The sequence below is a fragment of the Gobius niger genome, assembly GCF_951799975.1.
Source record: "Gobius niger genome assembly, chromosome: 19".
Lineage (NCBI taxonomy): Eukaryota > Metazoa > Chordata > Actinopteri > Gobiiformes > Gobiidae > Gobius > Gobius niger.
This window is the reverse complement of record NC_136870.1, coordinates 15073950-15084439: the sequence shown is the minus strand read 5'-3', so window position 1 is coordinate 15084439 and position 10490 is coordinate 15073950. Positions and strand designations below refer to the sequence as shown.

The 10490-nt window shown below is 41.2% G+C and overlaps 1 long non-coding RNA gene across 1 annotated transcript; it reads left to right on the top strand.

The window, feature by feature from the left end:
* Positions 1-7487: 7487 nt before the first annotated feature.
* On the top strand, positions 7488-10193 carry LOC306978742. The gene is made up of 3 exons (XR_013793919.1): positions 7488-7665; positions 7745-7893; positions 10148-10193. It is a non-coding gene; the product is annotated as an uncharacterized lncRNA (long non-coding RNA).
* Positions 10194-10490: the final 297 nt, after the last annotated feature.

The following is a 10490-nucleotide window of genomic DNA, read 5'->3' as shown; positions in this document are numbered from 1 at the left end:
TCCAATAAGATTTTTTGAAAGAAAAAGGACGGTCCAGAATAATACAGTAAACAAGGGGCCCGAGACTGACAATGTCGTAGGCTAAGACAAAATTAAACAACAAACACTTACTACAGTCCATTACTATTAATCAAATATTTGTATGTAAATTATATTTTGAAATAAAAAGCCATGGTTTTTTTTTTCTCACACAAACAATTTAAATGGGATGCATTTCTGAAAATAAATACAGTGGGTAAAAAAAGTTTTTGGTCAGTTTCACATAGACATTCTATTGGATTTTGGCCAAATACTTTTTTTCCCCACTGTACATTTAGGATCATTTGGGCTTTAGAAATCGAACTTGGAACATTGTAAATTGAGTGGCAAACTGAAGAGTAGCATTGCAGACTTGCCACTCAATTTGCTGCTCTTGCCGTGATGGAATGCTAACTGCCTTGCTGTTGTGACACGCATCACCTCTATATTGGCCGAGCAGAACTGTTTAAACATCTAAAAAGTTAAATGATTGCAATTTTCTGACGAAAATTAAACAAACACAACCTTTAGTGGACAGCACGGCGTCTGCGCAACAAGGCCTTACTCTAAAAGTCACGGTGTCTACAGTCACAGGTCTGGGAAAAATCTCATTTCGGTTATTGAAATAATAATAATAGAAAAATAATAGGTATAATTCAAATTGAAAATAAACCCTGGATTTACAGGGCCCACAGTTTCCGATGCGGACTGGTCAGTCTTCCTCTGGTGAAGGCAGCACTGGGCTCAATGCTTCCTCTAAATAGCCTCTTATTCGCTTAACTTATAGGTGAGGACTTTAGAGACAGAGGGGAAAATGTTTTGGTGCTGATGGGACCAAGAGGGAGTTAGACCCCTGCCCCGGGGCCCATATGTTGCAGCGCACGTCCAGGGACAGCGCAGTGGTCTTGCAACGTTCAGAACCTTTATTAAAAATGTGGACATTCCGTTCTTAGAAAATATACAGGCGTAAAATACAATATGAATAACCTTTTCATAACGGTGGCACAATTACTTCCAACAAAAAAGAACAAATCCACAAACAGATGTTATGTTGGTAAGCTATACCTACCTACAATAATTAAACAGGTAAAATAAAATAAAAATAATGATCATTAAAATAACAGATTTAAAGTGAACAAACTGTGTGCGCAATAATGCGTAAAAAGTTCATCCAGCGATTGTCAAGGTGGCTTTAATGTAATTGGAATAGATAAAGGAAAGCGTAAATATTACGTACTCTAATCTAACTGCCATAATTTATTTGTGATTTGGTATTCAAACAAATGTGTGTATTTGGGCTGTTTGTGTTAAATAGAAGCGACAAAAGTGAGTATTTTAACGGTAAATTCAGACTCATTTCGAGTCGCACAAGTGTCAGTTTCAGGCAGATTTCTCTGTGAACCTCTCAACACGCTGAGCGACAGAGGACCCCATAGGTGAAGGATGAGGTGCAGCCAACTCAGTAAATGTGGAAAGCCTATAGACTGAAGCCTATCCACATAGCCATAAAGTCGCAACCAGCCGCGCGAGCCCGGTGCCAGCTGCGGCACGTGGAACCAGGCGACCCTTGCCAAAGTGGCTCTTGTGGGAGGGACCCGGTATTTCTTTCCTAATTCACCCAGCATCTGTTCATTACAGCGCGGTTAGAAAGCTCAATGTCCAGCGACCGATTACTAAGATATTCACCCCACACAACATATTTCTTAAGTCTATTTCCAAAACTTACATTATTATTATTATTATTATTATTATTATTATTATTATTATTATTATTATTATTATTATTATTATTATTATTATTGCCTTCAATGTGCATTTTTTTTTACAGAGAATAAAGTAATGTAATTGTTCCACGAAATTGGGAGGTATTCAAAAGATCGGTGTTAATGAAAAAACCCGTGGAATTACAGTAATCAAATTAATTACAGTAATGAAATAATCCCGTATGGTCTGCTGTATACAAATAATCAAATGATCCACTAAAGTTACACACACACACACACACACACACACACACACACACAACAAGTGCCATAGAGGCCCCGTGGAGCCGGGCCTAAATCTCTCACACCATCTGGACAGTTGTAATGTCTCTGATCAGAGAAAACCTTTACTACAATAACATCATTTTAAAATAGTGGCATGGGCTTGGATACATTTGTAAATGTACTGAAATATCTCTCTAGTGTGAGAAACATGTTATGATTTTTGTTGTAAATATATCACAGGACCAGAGCGTCTACCGGACAGATTTGAGAATTCTGTCCATTCAATTTGGAAAAATGCAAAACTTAAAATAATTCCTCACATTATGCAAGTAACTGAATCCGATGCTGTTTACCTGATAATGAACAGACCGTCTTGTGCGTTTGAAAGCAAATGTTTTAGTCAGCACTGAAGCAAAAGGCTGCGTTTCATTTTCTCATTTTCCTATTATTCATTGTCCATTTTGGCTCCGCAGCCGCATCAGCCTCCCAAAAAACAAACTCAGACGTTACTTTCATTTTTATTTGGGCTTCGCTTGTGATCATTAATAACAACACACCTACAAAAATATCAAAGCCTCGTCTTTTTTGTTGTTGTTGTTGTTTTGTTGCTAAATTCGGGCCCACCTCCACTGCAGCGGCGTTACGTGCGGAGGATGCCAGTTGCATTCCTGTGTGCCACTGCTGCTCAGCCTTCTCTCGCTGACGGTGCCAACTCCAACACCACGCCCAAATCTGCAACCAAAAAAAAAACAAAAAAAACAAGACATGGACCGAATTCCTCCGCATCTGCCGAACAATAGCCCCTTGCACTGTTTTCTGCTTTCCAAAAACGTCCGACAATGAGGTCCTTTTTTTTTCTTTAAGCATCCACATTGGCCCCATTGCTATGTGTTTTGCATGACGGAGTAAATAGGTTGCTGTCACTCTTGCGCAGATGGTGGGAATTTTCATGAATACTCCTTTGCCAACCTGATTTATTTCATTTCTAATATGTAATAAAACAAACTAGCACAAACAGTAAACACATACGAGCAAACCGAAACCACAAGAGGATCAACCATTACACATTTTTTGCACGAAAATGGGGCTCTACCATTGTGGGCTACTCTAAATATCATCTGTACCGAGTTTTCTCTCTCTCCCAATACAACAAACAACCCACTGCATGTGAAGACACTAAAAGTTTCCGTGAATTGGGTTACATTAATGAGAAAAGGGTTTCTTTCTAAAGGCAGTGTGTTGATAGTTCCCCTATATGCTGTATGTTGATGTCCTTCCAAATTCGACGCATATTTCTCCTAAGGAAGGTTTTAGGGGAAAGGGTTGGGGAGATGAGAGAAGATAGACGAGGTCCGGTGAAGTCGCCATGTCACGGTCGCGCGGGCAGCAGTAATTGGCGTCCATATTGAGGGGTTTTGCGGTGCTGCAGGGTGGGCACACTCCCAGCTGGACCTGTCAGATGGTATTCAATCCAGCTCATTGCCCTCGCCTCCTTTCCTTCCTCTGGCACACTCACTGCTTTTTGTTCTCTCTCTTCACCTTTGGACCGGCTGTATAGTGCCCGTCCAAAGTGCGGCGCGGGGACCATTTGCGGTACATAATAAGAAGTGAAAAGGGCCGTAATTTCTACAGTCGTAAAAAGAGCTTTAATGGTGCTTCCCCCCCCCTCTCATTTCCATGTCTGACCTTTTTTCAGATAGGGAAGGGATAATGACCTATAGCTCAGATGGAATCCTGGCTCTCATAGGCACAGACTGTTGTTGTGACACTTCACCCACTGGCTGTATGGATGTAGTGTGTGAGTGGGTGATTCGGTGGTGGAGCAAAAGGGGACAATGGCGCAGATTGGCAGCCTCACTTCGTCAGTCTGTCCCCGGGAATTCTACGATTGTAGCAGCTGTGGCTACAATAGATAACCACCAGTAAATGTATAATGAATACAGTGCAGTGCTTTGCAAGCTATTGTTATAACTATAAACAAGTGGTTCTCAAACCTTTCATGAAATATTTAGGCCGAGATCAAGATCCAATCTGGGCTAAACCTGGTTTAAAATTTTACTAAATTATGTTTGGGTGGGAGCTTTGTTTAAACCAAAAATCAGACAAATCAAACAATTTCTAATGAATACAGTTTGATAAGCTTGATATAAATAAACCTGATATAATGGAGTAGCTCGGTTGGTGTGTGTTCACTCACAGATTCAAATATTAGCAATTTAGTGTTGTTTTTTGGGAAAGACAGTGCACTTTACCTCCAGAGTCTGCAGTGTGAACATTTGAAAGCTGAGGATACTTATTATGTATATCAACACTGCCCAAAACTGAACTAAATGATTGATGAATGCCGTAATGTTACTTTTTAGAATACTTTATTTCAAGAGAAACTTGTTTTAACGGCCCATATGAAAATATCGCAGTTCCTAGTGAAAATGTACTAAAAACACATACAACCACAAATCAGAGGCAATAAATCACACAAAAGATAAATAATCAAGCTAAAAGAGAAGAGACAAAATACAGCATGGATCTGAACATTGTCGGAGAGGCCTGTCTCACATCTTGGGGAGGACTGTTCCATGTGAGTAGCATAAAACAGAAATGTAGCCTCAAGTGAAGGCTTTATTGCCCATTTCACTTTTCAAAGACTCACAGATGGACACAGACAAGTGCTAAAATGTCCTGAGATCTCAGCTGATGCAGGGACTGAAAAAGTCCCACAGCATTCTGCTAAAACCAAAGCAATGTAGGTGGTTGTGAACAAGGTTATAAACTATCAAATAACTCAGATTCTCTCCTGTGCCCGAACAACAAGGCTGTTCTAATCCAAGTCATTAACTCCATACAGTTAATCCAGCAACAATACAACTCCTGAACAACAGCAGTTTATTCCATTGTTCATTTCATGAGGACCAGTTGCTATAATATGCGAGTCGTGGAGTTCTTGCGGCGCCTGTCCCAAACATGGATAAACAAAGAGAGTTATATGAGTTAGAAGTTATGTATGATAAACATTGGATTGTGATCTGTTCTCTGTGATAATTTGAAGACAGTGTTTTTCCCCAGATTTCATTCATTCATTCATTCATTCAACATGTTTGCATCTGAATGAACTGTGGGTAGTTGCACTTTTAAAAACAGTATACTGTACGTTCATTTCATAAAGAAAGAAGACATTTTCACAAATAACTCATGCAGCTTCTCAAATCAATCCCTCCTTTAAAAAAGTTTGCAGGCCTCTCTGATCTTTAGCATCTCCTCACACCTCCTATGTTCCTTGCGTTCTTCTTGCACAGTTTTTCACACTAAAACGGCGCACGGTCACTTGGCGGCGACACGTTTCGAGCTTCTAAAAGTACATCACACTCTCGACTAGATCTCCCATCGCCGGTCACCCACGTGCAAACCCGGAGCGCACTCCCATGTCCGCTCGGCGCGTCAACACAAAGCCAAAATCCCAGGAACATCTCCCCGCCTCAGCGAAGCGCCTTCTTCTGCAGTCGCCGCAGAGAGACGGGGTCGGCGGTTCCACGAGCGAGATGTATTTTTGGACGCTTTTATGAAACACAGGGTCGAGAGGTGCAGATGCCAGCATATAGTGAAGCAGTTGAGAAGATGAAGAGGGACTTTTTTCAAATTTCTTTCACTTTTCCTCAGTGATATCAACAAGGTCTCCAAATGAGTAAACGGCATGCTAGTACTAGAAGAAAATACAGTTTGTTTTCAGTGATTACGAATTATTTTTATCTCCTTATGTTCAAGAGATAGATAAATTGATTGATCGGCAGAAACAAGGACTTAAAGGGGGGGTATTATGCAAAATCGACTTTTTCAAGCTTTACATCATGTTATTCTGTCATTCCCTCATTAAAAACATGCCTGAAGTGTTGCCTTGGCACATTCACGTATTTTTGAGTAATCTGTAAAAACTCTGATGGCGGCCATTTTAGGGATAGGTTTGCCTGAGTCCTCCTAGGAACGCCCCCACCTCCTGGAGACGCCTCCGAGCTTTCGTCACCAGCCGAGTAACCAACCACTGCTCCTCAGCAGAACCCCCTCCCCACTGATGCCACAGACAGCGTGTGGAGGGGGCGTGTCTCAAAGGGTCAGAGGTTCTTAAAGAGACAGAGGCCTATTTCAAGACATTCGCTACAGCCATTTTGAGAGAGCAATTTTATACAAGGCAGTTATTCTAATTTACTGCATTTACAGACCAACAGAAGGTTTCGTCATCATTGTAGTGTGCTATAGACTGGTGCTATGTGGCTGAAAAAAGCCTAATACCCCCCCTTTAAAGGTAAGGGGGACCAAATTCACCTGTAGTTGAAATACAGTCAGGAATTGTGGGTGACAGGATGATCAAAAGACGCCATTGTTGAGAGTTTACTTCATAGCCCATAGGGTTTATCTGACAGGACAGTATTGTGTGGAATGAACGGGGAGACAATCAAGAGTAGCAAAGATGTAACTAGTACTAGAGTTAAACCCCTCCCACTCGTCTACCCTTCTGCTAGAAATCACCAGTGCTGCTGAGGAAGCTTCCTGAATGAAAGATGAAACACTTAAAGCAGAACTAAGTAATTTTTGTACCTTAATAAATCTTTCCATAGTCCCTGTGGGGGTAATACAAGTGTTAATGGGATAATTGGGGGGGTCCTTTATCTCCCCCTGAACCACTCTTGCAACTTTCCCTGTCTCCGACCCGGCAGCCCCAATACACACTCATAGGAAAACATCTCCCTCATGGTACAGGTAAGTCCTGACTGCATTCGGTCTAAAGCTTTTGTTTTGATGATGGAAATTTAGCAAAACGTTGTTTGGAAGAAGCTAACAGGCTAACGGGCAAAGCTAACAGCGGGCTAGCGCCACTTTAGCAGTGTTTACAGCCAAGTTTGAGCGGAAAAAAATATCTCCATTGTGTAATTGGGTTGTGGCACAATGTACAATATCCCTCTCTCGCTTTGTCTTTTCTGTCAGCGTAGTATTTACTCACACGGACAATTAATGAGTAAAAGAAACACAACATGCCACGACAGCCGCGGTGGCGCTTAAGGCCTCTAGGGGCAAAAGTTGCTTAGTTCTCCTTTAAACTACAGATGACGGCTCAAGAACCCCTTGAAACATAGAAATCTCCCCCCAAAAAGACATGCCATTTATATAAACCACACTTGCATAATAAAATGAGTTGTATTATCGTATTCTTACTTGCAATGCTCCTTATTCGACATCGCCGTGAATCCCGTCGATATGAAATAGCATGCGTTTCTGACAGGGACATCAGTTCTGGTCTAATCCTGGTTACACAGAGACACAGTGGGCCAGTCGCGTGCCAGGTGTGTGGGTTTTATTTAAGCGTCAGTGAGACGGAGCCGTGTGGTCACTGTCCATATGTCTCTATAAGAGCTACTCAGACAACAGACAGACAGCCCCAGATGTACACGTGTTAAATACTGCAGATTATAGGCAGGAAGAGGAACTATACACATGACCTTTGCATGAGCATTTCAATTATTACTAATTAGCCTGTAATTAGAGCACAAGACATCATTCAACATCTTCAAATATTTATAAGGACGGCATGGAGACGTGACGGTAATGACTCAACTTACACGGCAAACGGGTGGGGAAATGGTTTCATCTTCATCACATTCTCAAGATGAAGGTAAAAGCGACGGCGAGTGACAATTGTGTGCATTATTCTTTCACCGTCCACACCCAGTAATGAGCTACTTCTTCAACAGACGTCTCCAACTAGTTGCTTTGGACCTACCAGCTTTTACAGCCCTTTCCAAGGAGCTCCCCAAAGACGGTCGACATTTCTGAGCACACATGATGAGTCACACTTTTGATGCACTTTCTTTTCGTTGGCGGACAATCAGCAAACTATTAGGTAACGTATAAAGAAACACAAGTCTTTTCCTTCACCACAAAAGGCCCGTAGTTACTCAAGTCTCCGAAACAGAAAGAGCTATCTGTCATTTTTGTTCTGTGAAAGCAGCGCTTACCGGGAAAAGAATGTTTGAGATCGTTGTTGTATAAAGCCACAGCTCAGGGAGTGTGGTAACTATCCTTTTTAAAGATGTCTGTGTGCGCTCTCAGTTGTACAGGAGTTGCCCATCCTATGAAGGTCATCATCTATACTCTGTATCCTGTAAAGATACGACAATATGAAGAGTGTCCAGATCGAGATTTAACCTCTTAACCCCCGACTTAACAGAGTGTATTTTCCCCAGTTCAGCTTTACCCAAATCCATAAGGTCAAAGCCTATAGGCCCGTTTCACACCTCATTTGAAAGCTAAGACCTACAAAATCCGAGCTTTTTCTTCACATTGTTACTGTTTTTTTTTCCATCGCTTTTTCGTTGGGTTTCTGTCCTATTTTAGCCACACCTTTGTCACTATTTTGTGGCTTTTTTGTCACTTTTATGTTGCTCTGTTTTGACTTTTTTTGTGTGTGTTTTCGTCACATTTTCAATGCATTTTTGTTGCTCTTTTGTTGCATTTTCATCGTCGTTTTCGTCTCCTTTTGAAAGCTTTTAGATTTGGATAATGACAAACTAAAAAAATGGTATAAAAAGTCTCTATAACAAATCTAAATCTGACTAACTAATGTTTTATTAAGTTCAAAGTGTGTCTAACGACAACTTAAATTCCTTATTTTAGTATAAATTATCTCCTGTAGTCTAAATAAAGCTTATGTGTGTGAAGTTATAACCCAGCAAAAGAAAATGGAGGGCATGGCTGTGTCTGCAATTTTATGTCTTTTGATATTCACCGATTTGTCCATTGTTTTGAGGTTCCATTGCTATTTAGATGGAAATGGAATCTGTTTAGCTTCTATAAAGTCTAAAATTGCAATTGCACTTGTTCAAATACCACCAGTGGTTTTACATACCACAGGTCGGGAACCACTGTATTGTTGTGTTGTTCTCCCTCTGTGATGGGTGGGGAGGTGAATATTGAGAGCCGCTGTGTGTCTGCGTGTGTAGGTGGATGGGTGAGTTATTAGTTTTTGTTTGCACTGTTTTGTCCTTTATTATTTGATTTTGTGTTTATACACTGCTGTTTTGTTTTCCGTGGATGTGTGATCCCGAGGAACCCCTTGAAAACGAGATGATGCATCTCATGGGGCTGATCCTCCAAAAATATGTCCATAAATAAACTGGAGAAAATGTGCTCAGCTCAGGCGGGGGTTAAGAGGTTAAGAAATAGAATAAAAGGTGACACTCGCACGCCAAAACCTGCCATTATGTGAATATTTGAGGCTACTTGGGTTTGTATTTTAGGTTTTTGATTTCACTAGGAAGGAGAAAATGAAGTCTACTTGTTAAAGTCTTAATGGTAGCACATGGCAACATCTATCGTCTTTTTATGAATGGTGTATTTCTGCAAAGCAAAACTGGTTAAGGATGAAATATTTATAGTGTGGATCCAAATACTATAAGAATGTAGTAGGACAACTGCAATTGAGAAAGATAAAAGGATAGTCATCAAGGAGAGGGCGTTCAAAAGGGCAAGTAGAGCATTCAAGTCCACCCCAATATTTTCATCACAGAGGCAATATATATTTTTCATCTTTTCAAAAGTACGTGTGAAAACTCTGCATCGATTGAGCGTTTCAGCATCAGCCTCCTCCTGCCGGTGTTTCCAGCGTGGAGCGGATCAGCAGTGTGGGGTTGTAATGGACTAATGAACAGCTGTCACTGAATTTAAACACTCAGTCGCACACAAACAGTGGAGCGCGCCGTCTCCGCTCGCTGCCTGCAGATGTATCCGACACACACACATGCACACCTACACACACACACACACACGCACACACACACACACAGACACACACACACACTGTCACACACGCCAAAACGCACACCACATACTGATTAGTCTCTGGCCTTGACTCTGCCGCTACCTGCTGTGTTCGACTTTGTGCCACGATGACCTGTACCTCGAGTGGGTGTCGGCGCCGGGGTGGAATAGTTTTTATTAAAAGGTCAGATGGTAAAGTTAAAAATGTCGGGTGTACGCGACAACAGGAAAATATTGTGGAAATAGTAGAACAAGACAAGTTAAGTGTCCTCGAAATATACCAGGAAGGCAAAAAAAAATGCCTATGCCCGGTTCATTTGTGTGAGCTGTGTCTATAGGCGAGTGGTTCTCAACCTGTGGGTCAGGATCCTCAACAACGGTGCGTAAAATGTCAGTCGATGTTTAGATTCTGGCTTTAACGTCTTAACAGAGTGTAAAAAATGTAAAAGCTTCTCAATTGGAGAGCAACAGTGTAATGCCTCATTTGAAAGCTAAGGCCTACAAAACTGCTCCTAACTTTTTTGTCACAGTTTTTTTTGTCTAATTTTTGAGGCGTTTTTCAAAAATGTTTTCAACTTTTCGTCACTTTTTTGTGGCTCTTTTAACTCATTTTTGACCCTTTTTGGTGTGTGTGTGTGTGTGTGTGAGTGTGTGTGTGTGTTTTTTTCCGCTTTTCTTGCA